General features: G+C 39.5%; 1 long non-coding RNA gene across 2 annotated transcripts in view; it reads right to left on the minus strand.

Annotated features, from left to right (window-relative positions):
• The window catches only part of LOC121920975, a 30212-nt gene extending 28978 nt beyond the window's left edge, over positions 1-1234 (minus strand). For both annotated transcript variants that reach the window (XR_006101812.1, XR_006101813.1), the window contains exon 1: positions 1090-1234. This is a non-coding gene — a long non-coding RNA (uncharacterized LOC121920975). The remainder of the gene's footprint in view (positions 1-1089) is intronic.
• Positions 1235-8457: the final 7223 nt, after the last annotated feature.

Raw genomic sequence — 8457 nt, forward strand, 5'->3', positions numbered from 1 at the left:
GCAGGCCAGAGGATGGCAATTATGGAGAAATGAAGGCACACAAAAATGAACATATTATTTTAGCTATTTGTCTCAACTTACATTGTAAGCTGCTTTGAGTCCCATATTGGGAGACAGGTGGGATGTAAATCAAATAAATACACAAACTTCACTTTCCCATACTAGACCTGTTCCACAATGGACAAAATGACCAACTGCTTCCATAAAGATAACATGCCTTTGCATAAGAAACCAAGGCTCCAGCCTTATAGTATTGGTTGTTCTCTGTGTTAGAGGGGGCTGCTGGGTTTATGTTCTGCCTCAAGCAATGGAATGTCTTGGCTTGATATGTACTGCCCAACTCCCTCAAGCACCCAAGAGAAATGTGGTTACAGTTGTCAACAGTTTCACACACACAAAAAAAAAAAACTTTCTGAGGAAGTTAAAACAGTTTAAAGTGGTTCCATACAAGGCTTTTATCATGCCATTACTCTACCTCATTCACTGAATTTTAAGGGGAGTTTCAGCTGTCATCATTCTGCACCCATAACTTCCCCCTTCCCATCTTTTTCCTCATAGCAAAAAAATTCATACTCTCTAAAATTTCCCTCTAATGTTGTGTAGCTCTTTGAATGTTGGAGTACCACTCTGGAGACCAGGGTTCAATTCCCAGCTCTGAACAGATCTTGCCAGGAAAACCCCATGATAGGGTTGCCTTAGAGTCACCATACATCAGAAATGACTTGAAGGCACACAACAACAACCCAAACAACGAGCAGCAAGCTTACACTTAAACAGTCTAGAAAAAAGGGGGAACAACAAGTGATCTATGTAACTACTTGAACACGTCTTATTCTCGAGATATATATATATCTATATTCATAATAATAAAGTATCAAAAGTCATCAACAATCAACAGTATACATATGACAAATTAGGGTGATAAAAGTCCATGCAAACAATGTCTTTAGTGTTGGCAGTGAATGTGATTCTACTGCTGCAACACCATAATACAGTCCAAAGTCTGGAGAACAATCATTGATGGTACTTGGAGCAAATAGGTGGAATTTGTGATATACACTGGTAGCAACTGACCAGCATTCTTCTTACCAATGAAGCCAAGTTGTTGAATGTCGTGGAATGGAACACATAATTTTCAATATTAATCCGGCTTAAAAACTCTATAATGCTGATGAAGACTTTTGGTGAGTCGAAACGGCCACAGAGTACTCCGGAGGTAGCTGTCTGAATACAACTTATGAAGGACCTTGCTACCAGTGTATATCACAAGTTCCAACTATTTGCTCCTAGTACCATCAATGATTGTTCTCTAGACTTTGGACTGTATTATGGTGTTGCAGCAATAGAATCACATTCACTGCCAACACTAAAGACATTGTTTGCATGGACTTTTATCACCCTGATTTGTCATATGTATACTGTTGATTGTTGATGACTTTTGATATTTTGTTATTATGAATATAGATATATATATATCTCGAGAATAAGACGTGTTCAAGTAGTTACATAGATCACTTGTTGTTCCCCCTTTTTTCTAGACGCAACAACAACAACCAAGTCTTGGTGTAATGGTTTGAGCATCAGGCTACAACTCTGGAGATCAGGGTTCGATTCCCCATTCAGCCATGGAAACCTCAAGGCTGTAGCCCGATGCTCAAATCACTACACCAAGACTTGGTTGTTGTTGTTGTGTGCCTCCAAGACATTTCTAACTTATAGCAACCCTGGCTGAGAGTGTGACTCACCCCATGATAGGTTCACCTTAAGAGACTATTTGAAGGCAAACAACAACAACAAGAATTTCACAGATGACAACCAGGATGCATGTGATGGAACAACATCAGAGTATGTCCCAAAGGGTGTGGCCAGGACAAAAGAGAGCAAAAGTTACTCATGAGGAAGAACACAAAAAACTACTATGTTAAGCAGAAATACCTTGGAATTTATGTAGTAAATTTAGGAAAGCCTGGGGACAAAAAGCCCAAATAAGAGTCTGTGTGTGTGAATGTGTACGCGTGCATGCACATGCACCATAATTGACAATAATTATAGTACAGGTATACCTCAGTTAATGAAGTAGGTATGTTCCTGGGCATTACTCCTTTAATAGAAAATTTGGTAACATTCAGATTTACCAAAAGCTGCTAATTATTTGGCACTCAATTAGCCCAGCAGGGTGCAGCTACATTTCGGTTTTGGCAGAAAGGAGAAGGCAGCAAAATGGTGTTTCCATTACTCTTGGAAGGTTAGCTTCAACGTGTGTGAGAGTGGAATTGAGTTTTATTTGGTTAGTAAATAGGGGCTTTCCTTGAAGGGATCCCTTCTTTGCTAATCAGAATTAGAGTAACCCCAGAACTATAAACTAGCCACTCTTTCAGATACTGTTGTTTTTTAGAGCAGCTGTCCAAATAATCTTACTCACGCACTCCAATTTTGTTGTTCACACCCTTTTTTTTTTGTATTGGAATTGCATCTATATGTTCACCTCTGCAAATTCTGTTGCTCACACATGCTAGCACTCAAATAAAGATGGAGTTGATGATGTGGATGTGCAGAGCTTTATCCCACTTTATCCTGGATCTATTTGCATTGCTTATTCACACAACCAAAAATGCAAATCTTTTAGAAAAACTTGGAAAAGACCTGTGATCATTATCCCAAGTTGAGTGGTTTTTTTGGCAGTCCCCCCCAAAAATGTTACTTTGGTGCATTTGAAATGCATGTGAACAACAAAAATTCAACCCACATTCTACCAGGATTATTTTCACCATCTAAATGGCCCCTTTATCTCCCTCTCTTACACAAACACACAGATTCTACTTCTCACTTACATGGATTTCAGAATCCCTCTCTGTTTCCCTAAAATATGATCAACATTTCAGAATGCATTCCTATTTTTTTTTAAAAAAAATTACTCTCCCCTTTAGTTCTTTAGATATGTTTGTTTTTATTTTCAGGATCTTTTCCTGCAGAACAATGTTCCATTTACATTAACAAAGCAGGTTGTTTGTACACATGTTGTTCTTGTTGTTGTGTGCCTTCAAGTTGTTTTAGATCTATGGTGACCCTAAGGTGACCCTATCTCTGGGTTTTCTTGGCAAATTTCTTCAGAGGTGGTTTGCCACTGGCATCCTCTGAGGCTGAGAGAGTGTGACTTGCCCAAGGTCACCCAGTGGGTTTCATGGCCAAGTGAGGATTCACACCCTGATCTCCAGAGTAGTAGTCCAATGCTCAAACCATGACATCACACTGGCTTTCATAACTACTCAGAAGTAAACCCCAATGAGTTTGGTAGGACTTTGTTGTTGTTATTATTAGCTTGCTGCCATGTCTGAGAAGCCATGCATCTCAAAACAATAGAATTGTGAGAAGGAGGAGGAGGAGGAGGAGGGTGCTCCTGCAAATTGTTTCTACAATGGAGAGATGAACAACATATCAAGTTGTTAATCAAATCATACCCCTGTATAAATACTGTTGGTATTCACTGTTTGGTTTTTTTGGCATCATTGTTAGTGCTGGATGGGAACACAGGTCTCAAGAGTGATAGAAAAACCTGCCTTGCTCAAGGAGTTAATAAAGAACTCCCCCACCCCAAGGGTTCTTAGAATGACATTGGCCTGTTACAGACAGGCCACAATAAAGCTGCTTCGAGTCACTTTGGAGGTATGGTATTTCAATGATGCATAACTCCTACAAGTCCAAAAGCCACACTAAAGCTGCACTCCAGTCCTTAGGACTGGAGCGTGGCTTTGGTGCGGCTTTTGGACTCTTAGAACGCATGCATCATTGAAATACCATACCTCCAAAGTGACTCAAAGCAGCTTTATTTTGGCCTGTCTGTAACAGGCCATTGTCATCAGCACCCACCCTGTAAATATGCCTCATATCTTCCCTTTTGCAAGACTTTGTCCTGTTGAAATTTCTTGGCCCCTGAGGGCATCCTATTGCATCAGAATGAATAATTCCTTTGACAAAAAATATTAACTTCCAAAGCTGTTAGTGGCACACATGCTGTGAAAAGCAAAGTTCAGCTGGTATAAATGAATAATAGCTTCATTTTTATAGTTGGTGAAGGATAAGCCTTGGAGGAAGGAGAAGGGTACATTTGCTTTTCAAAATCCAAGGTCAGATATAAGTTACCATTCACCATCATTTTTCATGTTATATACCATTTTCAGAAAGAAATCAATCCCATCATTGGGAAGAGAGAATCATCTTGAATGGTGTCCACTTCGAATACAGTATAACTAGTGTTTTGTTTACTGGAGTGGGAAAATGCAGTTCTGTACCAAAGAAACCCAGATTCTCACCTAAGAAATAATGATGCCCATTAAGTAAGGTTTACTATGCAACTGGATCTAGTACACTAATTTCACCTTTCCCCTAAAAATTCAGAGATACAAGCATTTTCTCCCACTCATGTATCCTCCCAGTCATTTCTTCACCATAACTCTGTGAATACTGGATTGACCTAAAAATCATAAAGGTTTTCCAACCATGATCTTGGAAGCTGAGCAGGGTCACTTCTGGTTAGTACTTGGATGGGAGACCACCAATGAATACCAGGTGCTGTACACTATATTTCAGAGGAAGGAACTGGCAAAACCACCTCAGAGTATTCCTTGCCCAAGAAAACCTTATGAAATCCCTGATGTCAACAGGTAACTTGAAGGTGCGCACACAAACAAAAAAAAACTGTCTGGCTAAGGCCACACAGCGAGTTTTGTGGCTAATATAGGATTTGAAAATACATTTGCCTCAGTATGTAGATATCATTAGTTACTTATAATGAACTCATTTCTCCAAAATACTAGCATAGAACTAATTATATTGTGATTGTAAGTTAAAGAGGGATAATGTCACATAATTCATGTACTGGCCAGTGCTGTGCCTTGTGCTTCAAAATGAAATGGGAAGAAAAAATCAAATAGTAACTATCTTAGTTACATTTGGGAAAGCAAAAAGGTACAAGTTTTAAAATACTAACTATAATGTATTTCAAGCCCTCAAAATTGTAATAATGTGTTACTTTAAAAGAAAACTTTCCCAAGCTCCGATTTCCCCCCCCCCTCCAAGACCAGTATTCTAATAAAACTTTAACTATCAAGATTCTTGTTTTGTCAGAACATGAAAATATTTTTTCTCCTATAGAAACATGTAGTAAGAGATAAAAAGAGAGAAGGCAGGGCAAAAACACTGTGTATTTGGAATTAGGAGGGTGACAAGACAGTATGGAACCAGGACAGGGAGTTTTGTTATGGGATACTTATTTATTTATGTAAGATGATTTTATATCACACTCTCCCAGATGATGATGTCCACTTTCTACTGTCAGTTGTAAGCTTTGACTTGCCCTGACAATGCGAGCAATTTGCTTTTGGGGGTGGGATGGGAACATAGCTCTTCCTCTTGGAGTCCTTAAGAAATGATCACATTGTGTTTCCTGATGGACCATCAGTGTGGCATTTCTATTAGTTGCATTTTAAAAAGCAGCCCTCATTATCTCATCCAGTTAAGTACCTGGTTGTTGCATAAATAAATCTACAGAACAAAAGTCTTGCATTTCAAAAAGAAACAATGTAATATACAGATCATCTCTGGATTATACACTTAAGAAGAAGAAGGAGCACTAAGACTGATTTCATCATCTGTCCTTCCTGGCCATGATTCATTTTCTAGAAAAGACTAAGGTATGAATGAAATCTCCATTTTCCAATCAAGCATGTTATCATCCGGGGTGATAATGCAATGGAAACCAACAAGAAAATGCTTTCTTGTGGAAAATAACCTTGAGTAGATAAGGCAGGGCTCTCCCAGATTGGTCTAAAGAACTGTGAAATCTCACAGCATAGCTCCTTCATTTTTGCCAATTGTCACTGGTTGTTGTCACCTCCACATCCATTCATTCTCTGTCATTGGACCTTTCTCTGTTATTGGGTGTGTGTTTGCTGCTGGACATGGTGACTCACCAGAAGCTTTGTTTCAACAGGGACACAGTTGATGTTAGGATATGTCCCTATGGTTGGTGTTTTTTTTTTGGGGGGGGGGGAGATTAACAGTCATCATGAATCACTGAAAAACAGCACTTCAGTGCAAAGGTGCTATTACATTATTTTCACTCATGTTCAATGATGGGATAATGGAGCAGACTGCACTAGTTGACACCCAAAGAGGGGTAACACCACTTCTCCTCAAACACCTGTTTTTTGGCACAAATGGGCTGTGACATTTGTCTGTGTCCCATAAAAATGCTGGAGAGATGGTGTGAGTGGGGTGAGTGCTTTTTAAAAATTAATTTTTAAATTTTAAAAATTATTTTTACATTTTCTTTAAAAACATCACCTTTCACCAAATTTTCACTTCACCCACATGCAACTATGTGTATGTAAGTGCACTGAGGAGGTGCGTATCATATCGTACATTAAAACTATCATTTTAATTTTGCTAGTTGATTATGTCACAAGTATTACCATGACATTCAGTGATATGCAGGCATTATGATTAATAAGTAACATTAGTTCAAAAAATATGACTAAAGATTTTGTATGGTGTGGGATGGGAGGAAGTCATGGGGGGGAGGTGGCATCATGAGTTACTGCACCAGGTGTCACCAAGCCTAGTGGTGCCACTGGGGAATAGTAAAAAAACCCAGCACAAACCACAATAATAGCCCTTGGGACATTTTTCATCCAATGCATCTTAGAATTTTTGTAAAAAAACATCAGAAAATTGGAATAAAAAGTTGCAGCTGTTGCTGGGAATTGTCCACAGATGGTCCAGGATAACAAAAACATCATTTTAAAAAAATCTCAAGAAATTATGACTGTTTTGTCATTCAGTCTCCTGCTTTTTAAACTTCATCTGCCTGTTTAAATATTTGAAAGGATGTCATATTGAGGAGGGAGCAAGCTTGTTTTCTGCTGCTCCAGAGAACAGGACCCGGAACAATGGATGCAAGCTACAGGAAAAGAGATTCCACCTGAACATTAGGAGGAACTTTCTGACAGTAAGGGCTGTTCGACAGTGGAATGCACTCCCTCGGAGGGTGATAGAGTCTCCTTCCTTGGAGGTCTTTAAACAGAGGCTGGATGGCCATCTGTCAGGGATGCTTTGATTTGGATTTCCTGCATGGCAGGGGGGTTGGACTGGATGGCCCTAGTAGTCTCTTCCAACTCTACGATTCTATGATTCTATGATTCTATGAGTGGTCCAATAAGATACAGGAGATCAGTTAAAATACGTAGATTTCTACAGTCTATCCCAAAAATAGGCACACACTTTTAAAATTCAGCAAGGCTGCATCCACCTAGGTTGGATCCTCACTGCAGAAATAATCCAGTTTGATGCCACTTTAACTGTCATAGCTCAGTGCTAGGGAATTCTGGGAACTGTAGTTCTGTGAAATGTTTAGCCTTCTCTGTTAGAGAATTCTGAAGCCACAACCAACTACAATTCTAGAATTCCTTAGCATTGAGCCATGGCAGTTAAAGTAGTGTCAAGCTGGATTATTTCTGCAGTGCAGAGGCACCCTAATAATCAACTACACCACTACATTTTGATCTGTGGCTTCTTTATTGCTTACTTCTACATTCATATTTCTTTTTGTTATGAAATCTCTTGCATATTCACAGAAGGAGAAGCAAGAGTTCTTCTTTTCTTGTGTATCTCTTGATGGCACTTCTGGCTATTCAACATCTCCAGCGTTTCTGCTTTATTTATCCTTCCAATGATGTATAAAAAAAAGAAATGGGTGCTTGGCCCTTAACAAACCAAGAACAGGAAGTTGTGAGAGTATGATTCAGAGATCTGCTAGGACTTCTTAAATGTCATGTAGATGTCAGCCTCCCTAAATCATATAAAACGAAGAAATATAATTGTCCCAGTTGAAACAGGACTACATTTTCACAGTAGGTCTTGAGGGGTGTTATACTGGCTGGGGTGTTTATAATTTTCTCCATTGTGATAAGGGCTTTGGTTGTAATATCTTATGAGAAAGCAGTGCCATCAAGAGTAGTGGGTAATCTAGCAAAATGCCAAAACCTTGTTTTGATACTGACTCATAGGGAGAACCAAAGTCTTAGCAAAACATCCCGTATCTAGAACATCTGGCCCAGTTTCTTCTCCTTTGGTAATTTTAGCACATGGACCTCATGGCTTTTACAGGGAAGGCAAACTCTTTTGATAGCACTGCACATTATGTCAATCAGGGCGGAAGGTGGAAGGCAACCTTGTGGGCCCTTTTGTTAATTCTCTGGAGTGGGCCCCTGGATTTCAGTCCTTAAGATGTGCCAGGTAAACTGTGGTCCAAAGCTGGGGGGGGAATCCCTTTTGGACTCCAGCTGCCAGAATCCCCACCCAAGCTCTGCTCAAAAACATGACTTTTGTGGGCCACCAAGAGAAATGACATCTACTGAATCATGAAGGACCTCAGCCTGCTTCTTGGCCTAACCATTTGCC

Source organism: Sceloporus undulatus, chromosome 2, assembly GCF_019175285.1.
Source record: "Sceloporus undulatus isolate JIND9_A2432 ecotype Alabama chromosome 2, SceUnd_v1.1, whole genome shotgun sequence".
Classification (NCBI taxonomy): Eukaryota; Metazoa; Chordata; class Lepidosauria; order Squamata; family Phrynosomatidae; genus Sceloporus; species Sceloporus undulatus.